This window comes from Canis lupus, chromosome 13 (assembly GCF_011100685.1).
Source record: "Canis lupus familiaris isolate Mischka breed German Shepherd chromosome 13, alternate assembly UU_Cfam_GSD_1.0, whole genome shotgun sequence".
In the NCBI taxonomy this organism is placed as follows: Eukaryota; Metazoa; Chordata; class Mammalia; order Carnivora; family Canidae; genus Canis; species Canis lupus.
In genome coordinates, this window is record NC_049234.1 from 26940491 (window position 1) to 26965592 (window position 25102).

A 25102-nucleotide genomic window follows, 5' to 3' on the forward strand; every position below is an offset into this window, starting at 1 on the left:
ACTTTCTTATGCATTTCTCACAGAGTTAAGCATAGTTTTTGTTTCCTTCTATTTTTTTGTGCCTGCCTATATATTTTTAAAAGATTTTATTTATTTATTTGAGAGAAATCACAAAAGTGCACCAGCAGGGGGAGGGAGATGGGTAGAGGGAGAGGAAGAAGCAGACTCCCCACTGAGCAGGGAGCCTACAAAGGGTTTGATCCCAGGACCTCGAGATTATGACTGAGTCACCCACATGCCCCCTGCCTATATTCTTTAAACTGTCACCATGAGACTTCACTCAATAAGTTCACTTTTGTTCTCTCCATTCTTTCATTCAATTAGAAATCACTAGTTGATGACCTAAAATGGAATCACTAAGCCTTCTAGGCCTAGGAGTACAAAGATTACTAAGACACAACTTTTGCCCTCCGGAAGCACACAGTCTCACGAGGGAGACAGTCCCTGATATAATTACAGTCCAGTGAGATGACTTTTACAATAGAATTAGGTTCTATATGCTATGAAACTAGAAGAGAAAGAAAGGACCAATTCTCTTTGGGTGTAGAGTGGGGTGGGAGGAGTGATGAAGGCTGGTGTCACACAAGTGACAATCGATCTGGACCTTGAAGTAGAAGCCTGGAAGTTGGGAGCTTGCCAAAGCCAGGGAATACCTTGGGATAACCACCAATGTGTGGAAGAGCCCAGCTGAGAACTCATTGCTAAAGAATGGACCCAGCTGAGGGCAAGGAGTGGGCAGATGTTGACGTTGAGACCATGCTGTGAAATATACTACGCTATGTTGTTTGGTCTGTATCTCCTGCACAGTGGTTGGGAAACCATGTAAGTTACTAATTAGGGACTGTAAATATTCAGACATGGAGTTTAGAAAGATCATTTTTGCAGCATGAACTGGATAGGAGAAATACAGTAGGCAGAGAGAGAAGTTAGGACTGGGTGTTCATCTCTTTGCCTAGAGGGTAAGAGAAAGTCATCTTATGTGAACAGTATGTTGATTGGTGACAAAAGAGCATGGAAACAAATATAGGTTTGGGCCAGAATGTATAGGATCTTCAGCAGACTGGCACCCACAGCCCATTAAGTCCTCAATCAATTAATTGAAAAGATTTTATTTACCTTGTATTGCCTAGAGTTGTGCTGAATTCTGTAGGAGAGAGGATGGAATTATTAGACACCATTCTTATGTCCATATAGAGGATTCAGTGGCTAAGCTTGTAAGCAGCCACCTTAGGGATCCATATGTAATTAAAGAATTGACCCCTACATGGATGAAATGAAGACAGATCCTAGAATGTTAGATACAACACTAGGTACAAAAACCAGTAATGAAATACCTTTCTTAAGTCTTGGAACCACAGGATATCAAGGACAAAAGAAACATTAGGAGAGAAACACCCTGCTCCATTTTGTACTTAATAGAGGATAGAATTAAGATGCAGGGAGAAGCTTCCCAGGTATCAGAAATTCTAATGGCCCAGCTGGGATCCGAATGCAGATGTCTTAATCACTATAAGGTGAAACATGAGAGCAGGAAAATAATTTGATGGAGTCACTCTTTATTAAGCAACATTCTGGGTCAGATACTCTATGCCAGTTGTGATGTCATTGGCATGAACTATTTCAGCAAAACATTTAACACTTCAAATGACTTTGAAAAATAATAAAAGTATCTATTTGCATGAATATGTAAATACTACACTTGTTGAATTATGAATGTTCATCCCTCCCACCAAATGTCAGGACCGCTACATTCCAAATATATGTTAGTAACATCTACTGAGATTCAGCATTGGTAAGTACAAACGTATACCTGTTCCCAAAGACCCCCAATGTCCTGTAGTATGTTTTGTGGCATGGTAAAAGTAGCATATGACTAAGCATCATAAAGGTGGGATCTGGGATCCCTGGGTGGTGCAGCGGTTTGGCGCCTGCCTTTGGCCCAGGGCGCGATCCTGGAGACCCGGGATCGAATCCCACGTCGGGCTCCCAGTGCATGGAGCCTGCTTCTCCCTCTGCCTGTGTCTCTGCCTCTCTCTCTCTCTCTCTCTCTCTCTCTGTGACTATCATAAATAAATAAAAATTTTTAAAAAATTAAAAAAAAAATAAAGGTGGGATCTGAAATGATAAGAGAAGGGAAGACTAGCTCTCTCTAGAGGTGGGGAGGAGATAGGAGGGGCAGCTCTGCCACTAATCCGCAGAAGGGCTCTCTCAGTAATTCAGTTTTCTTTTCAGGGCCCAATGCCCTCACTGTTCTGGTAGTAGCAGTATAGCAGAGTGCTTAAGAACATGGGATCTTAAATCAGGCTGCCAGCTTTAGCCAAAACAAAACAAAACAAACACAGCAACCCATATGGTATACTCAGTATCGAATTTCAGAACAACAACAAATGAGTTTTTAGTCTTTGCATGTCCTCTGCAATACTTGGGGTATATGCATACTAAATTTATTTTCAATGCTTATCTGAAATGCAAATCTCCCTGAATTCCCTGTATTTTATATGACAACCCAATTCTGGAGTTGGACTGCCTGTCTATTGCTCTGAAACTTATTTCCTGTGTGACATTGGGCAGATCCTTGAATTTTCAGTGTTCCACAATATAGGTATTTATCTATATACGTTGAAAGAATACCAATAGCATCCACTTCAAAAGATTTTTGTGAGTATAAAATGAGAAAATACTTACAAAATGCTTAGGACAGTATCTGAGCCATGATATGTACTCACCAAATTGTTCTTGCTGTAATAATTGGGTGAAAGTAGGTGATGTCTGAGAGGATTTAAACTCTATGTTTCTCCCAATAATCTGCGAGCAGCCTTACTTCTGAGTATCAAAGGCATAACTTTATATCAGAGTATAATAAATACAGGGCAGAAATAGTTTCTTATGTGACTGGCAAATTGGCCTTTTCATTGAACTTAGGAACACTTTCCTATAAGAAGCTGAAAAATATAAGAAATGGCACTTTCCAATGCAAAGGTCTCACAATGACATGTTAGGGGAGTTTAAAGCAATTTAAGACAAAATTAGCCAAATAGCACGTTGGCCTCTTTCCTATAGCTGTATAGTGCAGAACTGAAAGCAAGCTCAGGATTTCTGAGTGGAGTAATGAGATAGGCCTCCCTCCCAGAGGATTAATTCAGCTCCCCACAGATTATGGCAGCCACCTTTCATTTCCACGAACAGACTCCAGCAGCACAGTGATTTCAATTAGAGAAGTGAAGTTCTATTGACTTATGCTAGACACAAGGAGACCTAGCAGACAGATAACAAACTAGATTACAGCATTAATCTTATGGTCATGGCATCAGAAAGATTTTTAAATGCATTACCTCTCTCCCATAGGAATATCATAGAAGGTTTTCCCCCTCCTGTTTCAAGAAGTTTAATCTTTATGCAAGGTGATGGGTTGATACATAAATTGATAGTGAAGGCAAGACCTCCTCACTTCCTGAGAGGTATTAAATTTCTGGCTGGACTTGACTAGAGCTGTCTCTATCAGAGACCACACCTCCAAATGCTGGCCCTGCCCAAATCTCTAGATGGAAAGGAAACTGCAAGTCAGTTGCCTGGGTGTCCATCTAGAAAACACCTGAGCTAGATTGGTCAACAACTTGATTATATAGACAAGGTGAAAACACCCTCATACTAATAGTTAACAGCTTGTGACGTTAACAAATGACGCGGAAAAAGTAATATTTAGAGGAGAATGTCGGCTCTCAGTCTAGGCTTCTGCTCATAATCTTCACATGCCTTTCTCTTTTTTAAACTCTCTCTTTTTGATAGTGATTCACCCTTCATGCTCTGTTTGAGTTGGATGATACAACATTATTCACCTTTCCCTGAAAGATACAGAAACCCATTAGATCCTATATCTTGAATTTTCTCATGACACCATGGGCCAAATCCCAGTTATCAGGCTGGATCTCAATATATGCCCAGACCTAGGAGATCATCCAGATTCCAACCTCCTGGTTACCAGAGGAAGAAGATATAAGAAAAGAATGCCAAGGGCCATGGAGAATCTCAACATCAACTGAATTTTAAAATGCTAACCTTATGAAAGTACACAATCGACAGAGAAAAAAAGTAACCTAAGGAATGGGAGAAAATATTTGCAAATTATGTATCTGATAAGGGATTACTATTTAGAATATATAAAGAATTCCTACAACTCAACAACAACAAAATGAATAATGTGATTAAAAAATTGGCAAAGGACTTGAATAGACATTTCTCCAAAGAAGATATATGAGTGGCAAATAAGTATATAAAACAGTAATTATTAAATAAATGTAAATCAAAACCACAATGGACCATTTCACACTCAGTAAGATGGCTACTCTCAAAAAAAAAAAAAAAACAGAAAAAATTGGCAAGAATGCATATCGTTGTACACTGCTATAGGAATGGAAAACAGTATTAAAAACAGTATGGGTTCTCAAAAAAAACTAAACCTTCAATCATCATAAGATGTAGCAATTCCACTTCTACATATATAGCCCGAATAATTGGAAGCAGGGTCTCAAAGAGATATTTGCACACCTACGTTCATCACAGTATTGTTCAAGAGCCAAAAGGTAGAAGCAACCCAAGTGTCCATCAACAGATGAATGAATTAAAAAAATTGGTATATACAAACAATAAAATATTATTTAGCCTTAAAAAGGAACTACAACATGGATGAAACTTAAGGATATTTTAATAAGTGAAATAAGCCAATCACAAAAGACAAATAGTGTAGGATTCCACTTACATGAAGTACTAGCATACTCAAACTCATAGAAAGAGAAAGTAGAATGGTGGTTTCCAGGGGTTGGGGGGTTGTTTTAACATAAAACATCAGTTTTACGAGATGAATAAAATTCTGGGGATTGGATACACAATAGTGGGAATGTACTTCGTTAAGATGGTAAATGTTAGGTTATATGTATTTTACCATAGTTAAAAGTTTTTTAAAGCCTCTAACTCATGTGCTCTCAACAAAAAGGATGTCACCACTATGAGGATAAAAAAAAGAAAAAAGGTTTTGAGAGATGAAAAAAAAATCTTACCTTTTTATATATAAAGCATAAATAAGCATAAAGTTCATAGACAAAATACAATATACTCATTGTTTTAAAATTCTATGAGATGATTATAAGTAAAAAGTGCTAAAAAGACTCCTTAGGGGGCCAATAATGAAAAAATGTTGAGAAACTCTGCCCTAAAGGATCGCCTGTGTTTCAGTTTCCAATCCCAAAATACCTACAACAGATGTCTTCCCACTTCAGTTGTGGCCATGAGCAAAGTCAGAATCCGTTTCTGCTACCAAAGTATATTGAGTGATCAAGAGTGTCAAAAGTTGTGTGATGGACTATGGATTTTCCTTGGAGAAATGAGATAGTAAGAAGATAGTCATGTCAATTCCCTGCTGACCATCCTTCAATGCTTACCCAAAACACTCAACTTGGAAGCCCAAGCCCCATGCTATGGCTGGGGCTTATAAATTCCTACAACTGATAAATCTGATCACCATAAATCACCCACCTCAATCTGATCAAACTGATTTTTCCCAGCATGATCTTCCATTGACACAGAAGCTCACTGTAACTTTGTACCTCCCATTACCTGGGGTTACAAATCTGTACCTTCCTACAGCTTATTCTTTAGTGAATCCTATTGAAAATGCTTACCAGCCAACTCAAGGGCTATCTCCCCCAGAAAGCGAAGTTGTCACTCCTTTCTCTAGAGTCCCAAGCCCACTGTGTAAATATGTCTATTAGGGGTGCGTGGGTGATCCCAGCTCAGGTTATAAAGCCAGGGTTGTGAGATTGATCCTGTGTGGGCTCCCTCCACACTGAGGGTGGAACCTGCTTGGGATTCTCTCTCTCCCCTTCCCTCTGCCCCTCCCCACTACTGTCTTTATTAAAAAAAAAAAAAATCCATTGGGTGTTATGCTTATTTTTTTTTCCACTCTGTTCATTGTATGCTTACCTGTCCCATAAACTGAAGACTTTCTTAGAGCAGAGAATATGCCCTAATGTTATGTTCCCCTCCTTTGAGTATAAAATGCAGAGTGCTGGATGGACGGATTATTAAATGAGTGGAAGTATAAGAACTATTTTTTAATTTAGAGGATGTGATATTTTTGTGGATTGAGGAGCATTTGAATTCAAGTGTAAAACTGACTATCCTTCCAAAAATACACTATTAAAAATGATTTTAAAATCCTCTCTGGATTACCAAACTAACACTTAAGTTAAAAAAAAATTCAGAAATTACAGACATATTCAGCGAAGCAGGGAAGAAAATCACCTCTTCTCTCTACCCAGAAGCAACCACCATTAATATTTTAGACATGTTTTCTTTCAGCGTTGAACTAAGCATCTTTCTCTACAAAATTGAGATAATATAATTTTATAATCTACCTTCCTTACTTAATGCTATATCATAAGAATTTTCATTATCATTAACAAGCATTATAAATATAATTGTTAATGATTGCATCCTATTCCTTCACATGAATATATATCATAATTTACATAATGATTTTCATAGTACTGGATTTCTAGGTGGTTTCCGGTTTCTTGCTCTCATAAATAATGCACATATTTACTCATAAATATTTATTCCCATTTCTGATTATCTCCTTGGGATACATTACTAGAAATAGAAATAGTCAAATGGTGTTAGAATGTGAAGGCTTTTGAGAAAAAATACCCACGTATTTTGTGGAAAGTGGGTAGCAGTTTATGTTCCCATGGGTAATGTGAGAGGTTTAGGTTTGAGGGTATTTTGGCAAATGCCAGAGAATAACGGCATTATTATTACCTTTATTTTTTCCTTTTCCACCAAAACAAATCTGTCATTGGTCCAAGTGTTTCTTATTGTAAAATGCTGCTCTCTTTCTCACTTCCTCTTCATTCAAGTTGCTTTCCTAAGCTGGATTCTTGGTTATTTTGCACATATAAGCTTCCCCAAATCCCTCATTTAAGTTCACTTTCCTCATATCCAAGCTGACACTAACCTCAGACTTCATTTCAGCCTCTTCTAAATGCCTTTTCCTATGTAATCAGTATCAAAGAAGCTCAAATTCACTTGTTCTTTGGTTCAAATGAATTATGTTTGTCTTCTCAGGGCAAGACCATGCACATGACAATTCATTCAACCAACATCTGATGAGCATGATACTGAATACCAGAGCTGCAAGGAGAATGAGACACAGTCCCCACGTCCAAAGACCTAAAGATCCCGTGGGGAAGGAGTTAATGCACGATAAGAGAGATGCTTCAGTAGGAATAGTCACAACAGTAGGAAGGAAAGGCAACTATTATGATCTTTGGGAGGCCTGGAAAGGCTTTATGGAAAAGCAACATTTAAGTACAAATCCTATGCTGTCAGGGAAGAATTTAGTGAGGCAAAGCCATTTGTCATGAACTATATGTCTGTGTCCCCTTGAAAGTCATATGTTGAAATCCTAACCCTCAATGTGATGGTAGTAGAGGTGGCACCTTTGGGAAGGAGGAGCCCTAATGATGGAATTAGAGCCCTTATAAGAAGGAACACAAGCTTGTTTCCTCCTTCTTGCCCTTTCCGTCCCCCTTTCCTTCTCCCTCTACCATGGAGGACACAACAAGAAAGTGGCTCTTTCGAAACCAGAAAGAGGGCCCTCTGCCAAGAACCCAATCATGCTGATGCCCTTATCATGGACTTCCGGCTTTCGGAAAAATGTTGGTTAATCCACTTGGTCTTCAGTATTCTGTTATAGCACCCAAACTAAGGCACATGCTAGACAGACAGACATGCATGTATAAAGATAGGGGTGAGAGAGGGGAAAATGTGGAAAGACAAGCCATAGACTGAGGGAAAATACTTGTAAAACATCCACTTTATAAATGACTTGTAAACAAAGGACACTGGTAAGAACTAAGGAAAACTGAATAAAGTATGGACTTTGATTAAATAATAATGTTTCAATGTTGACCCATTAATTGTAACAAATGTGCCTTACTAATTTCAGATGTTAACAGAGGAAACTGGGTATAAGATATATGGGAACTCTCTGTAACTGCATTCTTAATTTCTGCAAATCTAAAACTATCCTAAAAAAAGTGAAGAGTTTTTTTTTAAAAAAAAAAAAACAGATTATATATAAAATATATATTCATATATTACAAATAATTTTATCTTGATTTTACACATATGCAAAAATAAACTCTAAGGGAATTAAAGACCTAAATGTGAAAAATATTCTTTAAAAAAAAGTCTATTAGAAAAATAGGACAATTCCTATATGAAATTAGGAGAGGAAATGATATCCTGAACAAAACATAAAAAGTACAACTTCTAAAACATTAATGAATTTGATTATATCAAAATTTTAAATTTTTGAATGAGAAATCACCATAAACAAATGTTAACACAAGCCAAACACTGAGAGACATTAATTGAAATCTATAAAACAAATAAAGGATTAGTGTTCAAAATATTTATAGAATGCCTCAAACCCATTAGAAGAGAACAAACATACTCACTTTTTTCAATAAATTAGGATAAATTGTTTGTTTAATAAATAAGAGATTATAAAGTCCCTAGTGTTGTTTTCCTTCTGAAAGTCATATTCAAATGTGGTCCTTGACTTTAACAAAAAAGAATTCTGTTGTGAACTCCATTCTATGGGGAACTCTGTTTACCTTTTAAATAAACAGTTGTATATTTTTTTTTTCAATGAAAGACAAAACAAATCAACAGAAAACAGCAAAGAATACTCTGGGGATTAATTTTATGTCTCCACTTGGCTAGATTATATTGCCCAGGTGTTTGGTTAAACTTGAATCTAAATATTGCTGTGAAGGTATTTTCTAGATGTGATTAACGTTTAAATCAGCAGACTTTGAGTAAGACAGATAACCCTCCCTAATGTGGGTGGGCATTATCCAATCAACAGAAGGTTTAAGAGCAAAGGCTGAGTTTTCCCAAGGAAAAAGGAATTCTCCAGACTACAGCATAGAGTTTCTACCTGTGTTTTTAGACTTTGAACTCAAGACTGCAATGTCAACCTACTGAATCTCCAGCCTACCAGATTGCTCTATGCATTTTAGATTTGCCAGTCCTCACAATCTTAAGAGACAATTCTTTAAATCTCTCAGTAGATATACAGATAAACAGTATAATAGATATATAAAGAACAATTTGGTCAAGTTGAAACTGTGTATGTTGACAATTCAGATATTCCACACTGAGGGACAATCTAGATAAATACTCAGATACCTACCAAGGAAATAGAAAACTGCTCACTGTAGCATCAGTTGTACCAGCAAAAAAATAAAAGGAACACATCCTAAAAGTCCCTTACTAGAGAAACATACAGTGTGGCTTTTTAAAATGACTACACTAGCTATTACAATAGGAACATTAGATCTATATGCATCAGCAGAAATATAAAAGAAAAATGCAGGGGGTATTGTAAAATGGTATATATAGTTTAGTTTGTTAATGAAACTGCATATTTTTAATACACGGAATATGAAATACTGTTTATAAATACATGCATGTATATATTCTAAAGCATCAGTAGGAAGAATGAATAACAACTGCAATGGCTTTTTGTTTCTGATGAAGGAGGAAGATGAGGGAAGGAAATGAAGAGAGATACTGGATGGGAATTTCAACTAAATTTAGATTTTGTTTTATCGAAGTCTGAAGCATGCATAAAAATGTTAAGATTTGTTACTAACAGGGTGGGAAGTTCATGGATATTTGTTACACTATAATTTTCTATTTGAATCTTTATAATTAAAAAAACAAAAACAAAAACAAAAACGGAGTCATTTTAGCCATCCAAATGAGAGACGAAGGAGGCCTGAGGGTAGTTCAGTGTTAATCGAGAAAAGTGTGGACAGGTAGGGCCAGCCATCAGCAACACTTACCTTACCACAGAAGGTGAGAAAGAGGGAGCAGTGATGGTATGTGAAGGGTACCATCCACTGAGAGGGGACTGGAAGAGGTATAGTAAGCTGGAATGAGAAAGAATTTTCTATTACACTGGTCATAATGCAAGACACGTTACAAACACGCAGTAAATGTTCTTGTGACCGACTTGAAAGGAAATATCCAGGGAGCTGCCATAAGGGCATTCTGTTTCAAAGACTACACTCTCCTTTCTAGGTATTTTGGGTATATTGGCTCTATGTACTTATCACAGGACAAGTCAAGTAGGTGAGTAAGGCTAGGGGAAGCATTCTTACATAATCTAGCTACAGATGTTATTAGACAACAGATTCTAAGTGAATCTTATTCTGAACTTTAACAACACCCTAGAGAAAATAGCTATTACATTTCAAGTGGCAAAATATGGCTCCCCTTTAAAAAAAAAATCAATAAATTCTCTGGAGGAAAGCAGTAAATGACTTCCTTTTTAGAATTTTATCAGTAGCTTTTCTACTATACAGGCACAGTCTATAAAATCATACTCAAAGATGATCTGGTTGAAAAGAAAGTCAACAATAATATAGATCAATAGCCTGCTTCATACTTGAAATGTCTGCAGTATTTGCTATTTATTGTTAGAAGTCCCTTCAAATCTAGCCCAGGTACCATGGAGCCTGAGTGACCAAACTGACCTCCTGTTTGGCCTCACCTGGTTTCTCCTTGACTACTACTAGGTGACAAGCAGAAATAATTAACACAACATCTATCACAATAGGTTATGACTATTTGTTCCCATGACCCTTTTTGTGGACCATTAGACCATTTGGGAATAAGAGGCAGAGCCGAATAAGGGGACAGCTGGGCAGGCAGCTACTAGGGACCCGTAATCCATAAGGAATTGTAATACAAAGCTGGAGCAAAGCAGAAATGTGGCACCCACTGGGTTATGCTTGTTCATCCAATTCTTACATAACAAGCAAAACAGAAACTAGCCCCCACTACCTCAGAGGGAGATGAAACATCTGAGTGGGGGTATAAAATACTATTCACCAGCCTCAGTCTCTATTGAACATTTTTGTTGCAGACATGTGTAAATTGCAGTGTGCAGCTCCCACCTCACCCCTGACCCAGCAACCAGACAAATGGGTACTATCTGGTGCCCACAAAATCATTTATGATCCCCACACCGAACACAATTCAGTTCTATTAACTAAAGCCTGTGTCTTTATCCTTATAGTAGGTAGGATGACCATGAAGAAGGCTGATGGCTCAGAAAATTATAATCCCAGAATTTTACATAATGAAGAATATTTTACATCCAGAACATGTAACAAGTCTCTTATTTTAAATATAAAACGTTACAAAAGTTTTTTTTCTATGGAAAGTAAGTTTCTCCCATCCTACTTAGTAAATATTTAAATATAAAAAAATATTTTAGCTTCCAGTTATTGCCTAGATGAGTCTTCCATTTCTTACTTGGCCATATGCGAGACCATGTGCGTAGTTCCAGTCTTTTCTCCTAATGCTGAGTGCAGTGTCTGGCACCCCGTAAGCAGTCAACAGGTGTTTGATGAATGAATGAATTTAACAATACTCATTATCTATTCATCCTTCAATGTTAAAAAATCCACTAGCTCCTGTGACATCCTGTGATTTTATTATAGCACAAATCTGATTCTGATTCTGATTGTTGGAAAGATAATTTGTAAAATTTAAGTATTTACTGGTCATCTTAAATCTCCCAATCATGGATATATTCTTGGGACACACTGATATAATTTTATGGACAGATATCATTACAAATAAAGTATGGAACTTCATCCTGAGTCCTCATTCCTAAGAAACACAGAGACCCTACCTGACAACATTTGAACTGTGAGCACTCTAGTTGACCTTTCATATGACCTTGACCTTTACACACATATATTTGGTGGCAAGGGAGAGGAGAATTGGCAGGTATTTTCCAGAACTTCTATTTGATAAAGGTGAAGACTTTCTTAAAAAGTAGTGGGAAGAGAACACTAAATCTGAATTTCTCTTTCTCCAAATACATTCAGGAAGAAAAGACTACTAGTACTGATGGAGCATGATGCTTTCCCCATCATCTCACTGATTCCTGACAACCACCCCTGAGCCATGTACTACTGACTCCATTTAAAGGCAGGCCATCAGGACTCGGAGAAATGAAATAATTTGTTAAAATCACAGAAAGTGTGGGGTGGCCAGCATCTGTATCCAGGTCTGCCTGGAATCTTGTCCACCTATGACATTGGCTAGGTTCAAAATAAGTAGGATTGGTATGTATTCTTCAACCAACTCATTCAATGACCAACTTGTCTACCCACACCTACACTGTGAGCAGGAAGGGAAGACAAACTTTTCAAATTATTTCCGTAATGAGATGCTAAGGTCAGAGGAATTAGGGGAAAAGACCATCAAGAGAATTCATGGGGATTGTCAGAAACTCTAAATCTGCCCAAGGTTAAAGAGGCTAGAAATGGCTTTAATATGTCTGTAAGATAAGCCACCCTGCCAACAATCTGTTATTTAAAGGGCATCACTGTGGTGGTGATTCTCAGAAAAAGGAAGCACCAAAGGGTCAGCTTAATTCTTTTTTTTTTTTTTTTTAAGTTTTTAATGACTTAGATAGTATCTCCCCAGGGAGTGTGTGTGCCTCTTGAGTCTTTGAGAGTCACTTAAAGGAAAAGAAGAAGGTTGGTCTATTTTGTTGGTGGTGTTGTTTTTTTTCCCTATGAAACAAAGATCAGCCATATGAAATCATATCACAGAAGTTAAATGATCTATTTTTAAATTCAGGCCACTTATTTGTATTTTGTATATTCAACACTGATAAACTGTATGCCACTCAAAGTGAGGGACATTGACCTGAAGCATCAGCACCAGCTGGCAGCTTGTTAATAAATGCAGAGTCCCAGGCCTCACTCTGGTCCTATTGGTCCAGAACTTGCATCTTAACAAGATCCACAGGTGGTTCTTATGCATTTTGGCTTCTGAGAAGTACTGGTTCACATGCCACCTGAATATTCTCCCCTTCCCTCCCCATTAGTAGGAGGTAAGCTTCCCTCCTGTGAGTTCAACAGCAGTCACAAGTCCCTCACCACACGCTTCTGACGCTATGTTCAAACTGCTTGCCTGAAGGTCTCCCTTTCCTGCCTGGATATAAGCTCTTTGAGACAAGAGTGGTGCCTTCCATTTTCACCACAACGATTGTTGGCTACTAAGAGTGCCTTGCCCGGAGAATATTTTCAGTAAATGTTTAGAAATCCCATAGAATTGTGAGTTTCTCAAGGTCAGGAACCACATACTGTTATCTGTGCATCGTTAAAACGTAGCAAGGTTCCAGCATTGGATAAATGCTCAATTTAGGCTGATCTCCTAATATGTTGCCTGACTCACTCCAGAACATGGAATGGGCTGAAAATGTACCCAGTGGCACTTCTGATGTCTTCCAGTTCTAATGAAGCACTAGTTCCCCCGTGTTCTTACACCGTGTTGCTTATTGGTAATAATAAAAATGAACACTCGAATGGTTTTACATTTGCAAAGTAACTTTATCTTCACAGTCTCAGTAATTCTTAGATCGGCACAAAATAAATGTTCTTGAGGGTTAATCTCCAAAGTTCAACTAAGTCCTTGATAGAGTCAGATGCAAAGAATGTGTAATTTTCTCAGTGTCACAAAGCTGGTAGATGTCGGGTCAGGATGTAGCCTCAGATCTGTTGGCCCGATGCTCTTTCCCACTGCACCACACTGACTATTGTAATCAAATGGCATCTGATCTTTAGGAAAGTTACTCAGACTTTTGCCGGCGCCTGATTTTACTTCCCATTTTCATTACGACGACCTCATTCAACTATATATACTGATTGCTACTTTTTGCAGAAAAATTTGTCTGCCTGGTTCTGTAGTAAGTGCCTCCTCTCTCTGTACATTTATCTATCTTGCTATGCATTCATCCACTTATCCAACTTCTATTGACTCATTTTGAAGAGTGTCAGCCCAAGAGTGGTCATTCAATATTGGTTTAGTTGAACTGATTCGCCTCCTTGAGTCGATATTGATGATTCGAGTCCTTGAGATTCCCCTGGTAAAATAATCACATCACCAGATGACAATTATAAAGTCATCGAACATTAGAGCTAGCAGAGGCCTTCAGAGATTCTCTCCTGTAACCTCCACTTTTGCCAGATGAAGAGGCTGAGCAGCAGAAGAGTGATATGCTTGAGTTCCCATTACAAAATGTTTTATGTTGCTTTTCCTGTAGAGACCTGAATTATCTGCTTTATATGCCTGCATTGATCATAAGCCAGGTTGTTGCCAGATTCCCCACTTAATTTGGGCATAGAACCAAATAATTTAAAAATACCCCCCAAGCCCCCATATAATAGATGCCTTCTACAGCTTGCAGCTGACAATGTACTCATATTGCTGATCCTAAGAGAAATTTGGAATGACTGAGATGGACTGCCACTTGTAAATATTCATGACACAAATGCCATCAAGCCTTGAACAAGAACATATGTGAATAATTAACAAGATTGTGATTTGTAGCATCATGGTAATAGATAACCTGGCTCCTAGTGAGAGCCTAACGGAAGCTGCTTTTCCTTCTACAAGGCAACAAAAAAACTCGAGACGGCCAATTGTAATGTTTGTTATCACTTTTGTGAGACACGGTTTGGGAAGTTGAATCCTTCACAGTTTTTCTTCTAAAGTACTTAAACAGTCATTACTGGACACTATATTTAAGATGGTACATTCTAAGCTCTTAGAGAAAGTGACACAAGGTATAATTATATGGTTTATTCACTCATCTGTAATGTTAGAAACATTACAGATTTCTAATCCTTTTCTCTTCCTTCTTTTCCACCTTAGATCTAAGATGTTTTTTGTTGTTTGATGCAGTATTGAAACAGTCAGGGTTATTTTCGGTTTAGCACCATGATTGTTCTTAAAAATGGCAGGGAGAGTCACTACCCTCCCTTGGATGCTTTTCCCTAAGAACAAAAATCTCCCCACCTTTCTCATCTCACTCAGAAGAAAAGAAAATCTGAAGACACAGCCTCCCATCTTACATATGTATCCTATAAAGGTGTGGTCCAACTTCTCCCTCTTCCTCTCTCCCTCCCCATGGAGGAAAAGTCTATTTCCTTCTTTTACATGAAAATTACTACTGTGGAATACTTTTGAAACTACTTTTTTTTTAAGATTTTATTTATTTATTTACTTATGCATGAGAGACACAGAGAAAGAGGCAGAGATATGGGCAGAGGGAGAAACAGGGTCCTCGCAGGGAGCCCAATGCGGGGACTCAATCCCAGGACCCTGGGATCGTGACCTGAGCCAAAGGCAGATGCTCAACCCCTGAGCCATCCAGGTGCCCCAAAACTACCTTCTTTAAAGCTGAATACATATCTACCCTATGGCCCTGTAATTTTATTCCTTGACAGAGGTAAAGGAATACATTTGCCTACCACATGAGAAGGATAAGAATTTTATAGCGGTTTTATTCATAATAGCTAAAGACTAGAACCCAAATGTCTACCTATGGAATAGATACATAAATTGCAAAATATTCATAAAGTGAAATCCTGTGCACAGCGAAACAGAACATTTGCTACAAGCAATGTCACAGTTGCATCTCACAGACACAGCAGTAAAGAAGTGAAAGAAGTTGACCACAAAAGAGTGGACACTGTATCATTCAGTATATGAAATTCAAGAACAAGAGAAACTGAACGGTAATGATAGAAGTCAGAATATTGGCTACCTGATTTTTTAGGGGGTAAGAGGCAGACAAGGTAAGGATAACCTTAGAGAGGGGAATGAAGGGTCTTCTGGGGTGTAAAAATATTATATATATATAAATCTGTTGATTTGTACACTTAAGATTTATGTATGTGGGGCTCCTGGGTGGCTCAGTCAGTGAAGTGTCTGCCTTTGGCTCAGGTCATGACTCAGGCTCCTGGGATCAAGCCCCGCATAGGACTCCCTGCTCAGTGGGGAGCCTGCCTCTGCCTCTCCCTCTCCCTCTGCTGCTCCGCCTGCTGTGCTCTCTCTCCCTCTCTCTCAAATAAATAAAGTCTTCAAAAAAGATTTGTGTATGTATCTACACCTCAGTAAACGTTTTGTTTAAATCATTGACATTTTCCTACCAACAGCTGGCAATTGCCAGAATTATGTATACCGTGGTATTGCTAGTTTAGTGCTCTTTGCCTTAGCAGCCACCCACTTTGGGTTATCCGCATTTTTTTTTTTCATTAAGGAGTTCCTTCTAGAAAGCGTGTATCCTGACCACAACAAAATATTTTGAAATAAAAATCTGAGCATAGCTTAACAAAAACATTTTAACAAAAAATCATTTTCATTACACATGCAAATGTGGGGCAGATGTGTTCAGAGGAATAACCCAAGTCCACCCACCACTAGTAGAAAAGTAAAAATGAATAAGCATTTCTGAAATCTTGCAATGATTTTCCCTCTGGCATCTAGTCAAGACTGGAAACAGAAATACAGAAACACCAGCAGAAAGGCCTTTCTGGAAGATGGGACAGGAATCCTCAGACAGTGGTGGGTGACTAGGGAAATTTAACTCAGCTTTGAAATCTAGAAGGATCCCTTATGGGGCAAAGATGAAGCCCTTTTGGGGATGACCCAGTCTATCTTTTCATGTATACATGTATTGTCTCATTTAATGCCTTTAAAATCAGTAGCATTATAAAGTAAGGCTTACAGACGGACATTAAGCAACTTTCCCCCAAAGCCAAAGAGCTCTTTGGTTGGGGACCCCAATTGGAGCCTTTATTGTCTAACTCTCAGTTTATGACATGCCATTTCTAATATTACTGGCTGGCTTTCTTAGTGTGGCTTCTAGACTGAAATACTTGGAAAGGACCTAAGGATTACCTAGATTAGTCATGGTACGTTTTCCCCCAATAAAGTGCATAGTATCTTTTTTTATTTAGTCTATCTTGATAAAGTTGTGAATTTACCCTGCCACAAATCAAATGAAACTAAAACTAGTGCCCTGTATTTCACACAACTGTTTTATCGTGTATCTTGTTTTGTTCTGATTGGTTTCTCCTTCTGAGAATTTTGGAGGTGGGGAAATGGTCATGATCCCCAACTTCCACCCTACTTACTGCTCTTTGGGTGCCTGGGTCAAGGTGTACCCTGAGAGCTATGGCAGTTCACCTCTAGTTTCAACTAACAGCTTGTTCCTAATTACTGACTGGCTCAGTGCTCTTGACTTTGGAACCTAAAAGAGCCACAGTCTGGAAACCAACTTCTAGCTCCAAACCAACTTCTAGTTCCAAACACCTCTTGCCGCATCAGGCTCCACTCAGCAACCACCCTGGTCATTTTTTCAATTTTATAGCCTTCCAATGGGATCTTCATGTATCAGAATTTGGAGGAAATATTTTGTGCATTGAAAGTCTTCTACGGAAGCAATGCTTAAAGAATTTAAAATTGCCAGCTTTCTCTTGGCTTCCCTTAGGTCTTTCACAAGTAGCTTTGGTGCACTAGTAACCCAGACAGACCTGGGGCAGTCTACTCAGATTCTACTGGCACACAGGTCTGTTTGCAATTGTGGACGCTCCTTCAGGAAGGCAGCGTGGAGATGCCTAAGATCCTAAGTTCCTGAGATGGCAAAAGGCTGCATGTGGTAGTCGCTCAACGTGTATTTGCCACCTTTCTCTTTCCAAGTAAGAATCATGGAATCTTTTAGAGTCTAATTACATTAACCAAAGTCATAGTTTATAAGAGTAGAGTAGCTATGGATAATTTGGGTGCATTTTGATATTAACAAAACTAAGCGACAGAGGTAGAAACTGAGGATTTTGATTATTAAAATGGGAAAGCCACACAATAGGAGTTTCTCCCCCTCTTAGAAACATTGAGGAAGTTTGTGACTTCCTCTCTGCCCCTCACTCATACTTCTGTGCAGGCGAGCAAGTAGCTCAGTTGGCCTTCTCTGTTCCTGTGACAAGGTCACTGGGGCGTGAGTTCTCTGCCCTGTGCTTGCTGGTCAAAGTCAGTTCAGGTGGAAGACGGGGAGTCCATTCTGGGATCGGGTTTAAGCCACATAGCTCACTGTAGTTTGCCAGGAATAAAACTTATTTTTAAAAGATCATGTGCTTGTATATTTATGAGACATGTACTTCAGACATCCAAGAGGTTCAGTTAATGCTAGAGGTCACTGCAAAGAAAAAAATACTTCAACAACTTGACTTGAGAGCTAAACCAGTATCCCTACACTAATTGTATTTTTTTAAAAGATTATATTTATTTATTCATGAAAGACACAGAGAGAGAGGCAGAGACATAAGCAGAGGGAGAAGTAGGCTCCCTGCAGGGAGCCTAATGTGGGACTGGATCCCAGGACCCTAGGATCACAACCTGAGCCAAAGATAAATGCTCAACCACTGAGCCACCCAGGTGCTCCCCTGTATTTCTTTGTATACCCTTCCTCATGCCCATTCTTCTTCCACACACTTCCTATCACAGGGAGAACCACCCCTGAACTTTGTGTTTATCGTTCCCCCCTGAATGTTTTCAAATTATTTATACTCACGCATTCCTTAATAATATCAAACTTCGTTTTGCTTGTTTATATTTATATATGAAAAGTATCATATTAACATATCCATATAAATAGTTTCTTTTTTACTCAAGTAACATATTTTACTCAATATTATGTTGTAGAGTTCATTCGTGTTGATAGATGTATTGCTAGTACATTCATCTTAATTGATTACAGGATCCCCGTGGATTAATATCCTGCATATACAGGGTGATAGATATTCAGGTAGTTTCCCATACATCACTACTGGAGGCATGCTATGATGAATATTGTGACATGCTTCCATGTACACATACGTGAGAGCTCCTCCAGGGTATGTGTCTCAGAGAATTGCTGTATCCTAAGGTAAGTGCATTTTGACTGCCATTGTGTAATGCTAAGCTGATATTTGGATCTCTGAGTCCTCATCTTTTTTTTAGTTACTGCAGATATCACAGGACAGAGGAGAGGACTTACACTTCCCTCTTCTTCTACCTAAGGTAATCTTTCTTCCTCCTCCTTTTTTTGTTTTGCCAATGCTCAATCATTTCTTAAGACTCACCTAAGTTTGTCTCTCCTGTGAAAGCTTCCCTGAGCCCAACAGAATGATCACTCCCCCTCATCTGAGCTTTCAGGACTAGCATTTCTGGGAGAGGACTTGTCAATTACCAAACTCCATGGATCCTACCTGTGTATATATTGGCACAAATTTCACAAAGGCTATAATCTCCAGAAAAGAAACCAAACAGTAGACTCCAAAAAACAAACAAAAACCCTACTATAGGGACATTACGTCCTTCAATAGATTCCTAATCACCGAAAACTCCAAAGACCAAAAAGCTTACCCAACAGTAGCATCCTTGGCATTGCCCTTGATCCTCTCTTACCCAGAACACTTGGGTTGTTTATGGGAGTTGAGTGTAAAATCAATTTTGTTAACTCTAACATCTACATATACACAGAGGCAACACAGTCTCTACCCACATTCTCCTGCCATCTACTTGATCAGAGAAGGTACACATGTGAAACTATTATAACAAGGAAAATCCACGTGTGGAATTACAAAATTGTTGGGCTTTGAAAACTGAAAGAGCTCACAGGTGCTATGAGCACAATCTCCCGTTGATAAACAAGAAATAATCTTTTGAGGTGATATTTCACCCGATTTAACACAGCCAATTAGTAGCTAAGAGCTCATGATAACTCGTTTTCTTTAATTCAGCAAATATTTATAGAATACTCAACCCTACTACATCTCTTTGTCTATGTTAGGACAAACCTAAGGAATTCAATTTTGTTAAAACTTCTTTCTTGTAGATCTACTCTGTGAGCACTGCCACATAAGTATATCATGCACTTTACAGAAGATATTAACACTAGTGTTTTCACAGAACTTGCGCTTCATCTGGTGGCAGTAAAACAGGAAAATGGTGACACCTGAGTGTGTAACAGGATGTAAACTTAGAAGTCTCAACTGAGGAGGTGAGATAAAATAGATGAGAAATTCCAAGGTGGGAATGGCCCACAGTTATAAGGCAGATGGTGGGGTGGGGGCTTGGGAAGTCATCACACTCCCCTCTGTGTGGATTAGCAGCTTTCTGATATGAAACCTCACTGGAAAGATAAGCCATTTAAATAAGAATCCTATCAAAGTAGTTTTCTTCCAGAGGACAAAGGGATCCATAGAATATATGTGGGGTAGTCTGCCAAAAATATGCATTGAGTATGGTTAAAGACCACACTAACCAAAAGTAAAGGCACTTTACAGATCTATGGAGTCCCACTTAGAGAAACCCAGTAGGAGAGCTGTCAAAGAATCCACAGTGATGCCCACGAAAGGTTAGCCAAACCCATCGGTCAGAACCCATCCTGGAAGCCAAACTTAACAACTGATCAACTAAGAATTTTCTCCCTCTATTCCCATTTCTCCCCCTGCATTCAACAGAGGATAGGTTATCAACTTCAACTTTAGGGGAAGGAAGGAAGGAAGGAAGGAAGGAAGGAAGGAAGGAAGGAAGGAAGGAAGGAAGGAAGGAAGGAAAGGAAGGAAAAGGAAGGAAAAGGAAGGAAAAGGAAGGAAAAGGAAGGAAAAGGAAGGAAAAGGAAGGAAAAGGAAGGAAAAGGAAGGAAAAGAGGAGGGAGGGTTAATCATACCTCATTCTCCAAATCATAGACTGGCCTATTTGGGCTGCCCCAATGTAGTATAGTGGGTTGGGAGAATGGTCTTACCTTTAAATGAAGACTAAAGTATTATTTTGTAGATTACCATGTCTGTTATTCATTGGACATTTCTGACTCATCTGATTTTAATATATAAAATAATTGGTTATTTTCTATTTCCAGAAATATCCAGAAAATGATGCAATGTGCCACAATTTTCGGTGGGGTAACTGCCCTTAATATCTAAATAATTAACAGTTGAAGGCAAAAATGAAGCTGTGCTGTGATTATATTTCATGAGTCCTGGTGTTCCACATACCACTTACAAACAAATATGACCTCATGCTAGGCATTTCAAATGATTTCATGTAATTCTTATCATGCAAGCTGGATAGTGACACACTCATTTTTGGAAATAATTCAGAGAATTTAAGTCACTAACCTAATTAAATATATTACTATGTGAGTAACTAGAAGAACCTGCCTCCTCCCAGCAAACAAAGAGCATCTGTGTGGCTCCCACAGGCATTTTCTTTCTGCTGTCATGGCATCAGGTAATCATGCAGACAAATGGCAGCATGAAATAACAAAATAAGTAGCACAAAGTTTTTATTGACATAACCTGAATGGTTAAGTCTCGTCTTCATGTCAAATTGAAAAGAAAACCCACCTCAATCACACAGAAAGTCTTAGAACTCTAAGTATTGACTAAAGTCACTTCAAAAGGCACCAAAGAGAAATTATGTTCAATAACACCATGTAAAATTTCTTAGACTCTCTTTCCCCATTTCTCTTCTAAGCTCATATAATCAACTGCCCTCAATCTCTCACCTCTACTCTCAAAAACATCCAAAACTCTCTTCCCTAACTCAGAGAGCTTACTGACTTTACTCTCTAAATTCTCTTGCTAGTCTGTCAGATCGATGGTTTCCCCTGTGAAGGTCTTTACTCTTTGTAATAATAATAAAGCAAACATTTCTTCCTTCTTGCACCCAGTCTACTCTGACCTTCATCACCATAATCAACATGCTGAGAAGAGTCAGAGGTGATGGGAGAGGGGAATGCCCATAAATATTTTATGTTACATTTTATCGCTCACATGGGAGTTCATAGAATGGGAATCTATTTGTACTTGAGTAACAGAGCAACTTCAAACAAATAATAGCAAGGATATCGGGTCTCAAAGGAGGGAGTTGAACTTGGGTACTCGTAATATTGGTACATCAATATTATGTCTACTCTCTCATTCCAAATGCTAAGAGGTTGAAAGACAAATGCAAGTGCAGTTGACCCTTGAACAGTGTGGGGGTTAGAGCTGCTGACTGCCCCCACCCCCTTGCAGTCAAAATTCACATGTAACTTCTGACCACCACCCCCAAAACACTTAACTACTGATCACCCACTGTTGACTGGAAGCCTTGCTGATAACATGAACGGTTAACAGATATTTGTATATTACTATGTATCATATACTGTATTTTTACAGTAAACTAGAGAAAAGAATTTTAAGAAAATCATAAAACACACAGTACTGTATTTACTAAAAAAAAAAAAAAACCAACAAAACAAAACAAAAAAAGTCCATACGTATACGTAAGTGGATACATGCAGTTCAAACCCATGTTGTTCAAGGGTCAACTGCATTCTCTACCATTAGACGTTTTCTCCTACCTTTCAAAGGTATTTCCTGAGGAGACCAGCCTCACTAAGTGCAAGCTCTAAGAAACCTATAATCAGTTTCTCTCTCTAATTGAGTACTTTCTTTCCTTCAGTTTTGGTAGAAGCATGAAAATAATTTACTGATTTAGGAACTGGGTGGAGTAGACCGCAGAAGGACAAATCAAAAACATCTGGAATGAACTAGTTGGGAGAGAGAGGGAGCAAGGGAGGGGGAGGGAAAGGGAGAGAAAGAGAGAGAGAGGGTTTTCAAATGAAACAAAGTACAGATGATTTGGCCAAATTTAAGCCAAGCCAAACACTCACATTAAACATTGCACTTGGGTCTGGTTCAATAGCGGGAGCCGGCAAGAGGGAGCGTCAGCCAACATTGCATCAGACGCACACTGTGGATAGAGGAAATGAGTTTAGTCAAGCCAGCTGTGACTTCAAAGGAGCTGCTCTCTCAGAGAACAGTGGGAAAGGGTTCCCTCTTCAGTGAGGATAGCAAAGTTCAGCCAAAGCCAACGGACTTCGACATTCGGGAGGAGGGAAATTATATTCAATGTACAAGAAAGGCTGTTTTCCTTCCATGAAGGGTCTGTGACAGCAAAGGAAGGAAGATGATGGGGAAGAGAGATGAGAAGAAAAGCTTTGACACTCATTTGGAGTCTAATGTGCATAATTCTGAAAAGAGGTGTTTGTGTATAGAGTAGGTTGCTTTTCAGCTCAGACACCTCCTTCCCTGAATTCTGCTTCCAAATCTGTGGGAGGAGAGAAAAGAGGATTCTTCCCCCAACTGATTCCCATAGTTTCTTTCCCTCTTCGTATTTCTAGGAAACCACACATTTCTTTTGTATTATTTACTCAACACAAATTTACGAAGGGACAAACAGTGGGTGGGACCTTGGGAATACAAGGCAAACAAGACAGTCCTTGTTGCAGGAGTTCATGGTCTGAAGGAGGACTAGACACATAAGCAGAGGATTATGGTATTGATCAATAAATCTCATGTTACAGCAGCGATTCCCAAAGTGTGATCACCTTGGCCAGCATCAGCATCACCTGGGAACTTGTTAGAAATGCAAATTTGTGGATCCCAGCCCAAACCTACTAGATCAGGAAGCGGAGGCTGGTTTTATAAGCTCTCAGGAAAAAAATAAAATAAAAATAAGCTCTCCAGGTGATTTGGATGCATGCTAAAGTTGTAGAACTCACTTGATAGTGGAAAACAGAGGACTCTGGAGCAGAGAGACAACAACTTGAGCCAACCTAGTGCTCCTCTGCCACCTCTAACTCGCCTCTCAGTCCCTTCCAGGACAGATGCTAAATAGGATGCTCTCTGGTAATTCACAAGAATGATACACAAGTACATGTCTTCTCTGTCAATTGTAAGAATTTCAATGGCAGAGGCTAATTCCTCTTTAGTTTTTTTTCTTTCATTTCTCTTCCTTACAGACATCAGCCCAAAGAAGATAGAGGCACCGAAACGAACTTTAATTCAGAACTTGCACTGGTGCGGGGGGGTATACATTCACAAGGAGAACTTGGCAAATATATCCTTAAAAATTCTCATAACTCTCATAGGTTGCAGGAGAACATAAATGTTATCTCCCCCAAGCACTCATTTGATGCTTGAATCCTCTCTGTGATTTCCTTGCCAAGGGTTTGTTCTTACGCTTGAGTGCCTCCACTGATCTCACCATCTAGGGATACACTTTGCTTCCTTTCAGACAGCTCTGTTAGGAAGAGCTAGCTTCTTCTGGGCTGAAATTTACCATCATTTAAATTCCATTTGTTAGTTATAGTCCTATCTCTTGGGGACCCATAGCAAAGACACTTACATATTAATGTGACATATTTCAAGTATTTGAAGTTAGTAATTATGTAGCATATGACATAGGTTAAACTCATAGACTCTGGAACAAGATTGCCTGCATTCAAATTCCCGTTCTGTTACTTATGAGCTCCGTGACCTTGGAAGAGTTATTTACTATCTCTGTAGCTTTTGTTTCTTTATATATATATATATAAAACTGTATAATAGCGTTACACAAAGGGCTTTTGTAAGGAGTGCATGAGTTAATATATGTAAATGCGCCTGGAAGATAGTAGGTGCTCTAAAAGCTTGGCTATTATTAATCACCATTATCAGAGAGAGCTTGTCAGGTATATGACAAAGGTCATCTTTCTAATTCTTTAGTCACTCACCAGGTGAGCCTGTTCACTCCTATGGCTTCCATCACCATCTATAGGTTTGTGAAAATGTCTCTTCGTTTTCCCTCTGAGCACATAGCTAAATGCAAGGGGCCAGTTGGATCTATATGAATTGTTCTGGCCACTATAACGTGGGTAGAAATGATGTACACCACTTCTATTCCTGGCCCCTAACATCATCCTGAGAAACCCCTCATTCTCTTTCGCTTTGTTCATCAGCTAGGAAGGAGGCCAGACAAGGACTCCAAGAAGGCTCCGGGGAGAGGTGGAGTTGGAAGAAGCCTAGATCTCTGAGTCAGTGTTTGGAGGGGAGCTGCCTGTGAGAGCTACCAGACTGGAACATCCACATAGGGTCTTGTGTGAGCAAGAAATAAACATTTATTGAGTTAAACCATTGAGCTTTTATAGCCTATCATGCCTAACACAATGACTCCTTCATTTATATGTATTGCTCAGACTTCGCTTCTGAGCTCCAGAACTATACATTTAACTTTCTATTCAGTCTTTCTACAATGGACCCTCGAGTAGGGTAGTAAGTCAATGTAGGGCTGCAGGGATCAGACCATCTGTGTT

At 38.9% G+C, this 25102-nt stretch overlaps 1 long non-coding RNA gene across 19 annotated transcripts in view; it reads right to left on the reverse strand.

The window, feature by feature from the left end:
• LOC119864794 overlaps positions 1-25102 on the reverse strand; it is a 293914-nt gene that overhangs the window by 74357 nt on the left and 194455 nt on the right. For 11 of the 19 annotated variants that reach the window (XR_005368706.1, XR_005368707.1, XR_005368698.1 and 8 more), the window contains 2 exons: positions 22640-22719; positions 9912-9998 (listed from right to left, as the gene is read on the reverse strand). This is a non-coding gene — a long non-coding RNA (uncharacterized LOC119864794). Of the gene's footprint in view, positions 1-1116; positions 1145-9911; positions 9999-22639; positions 22720-25102 lie in introns of all 19 variants that reach the window. The other 8 variants (XR_005368709.1, XR_005368711.1, XR_005368710.1 and 5 more) reach the window with 4 other exon arrangements.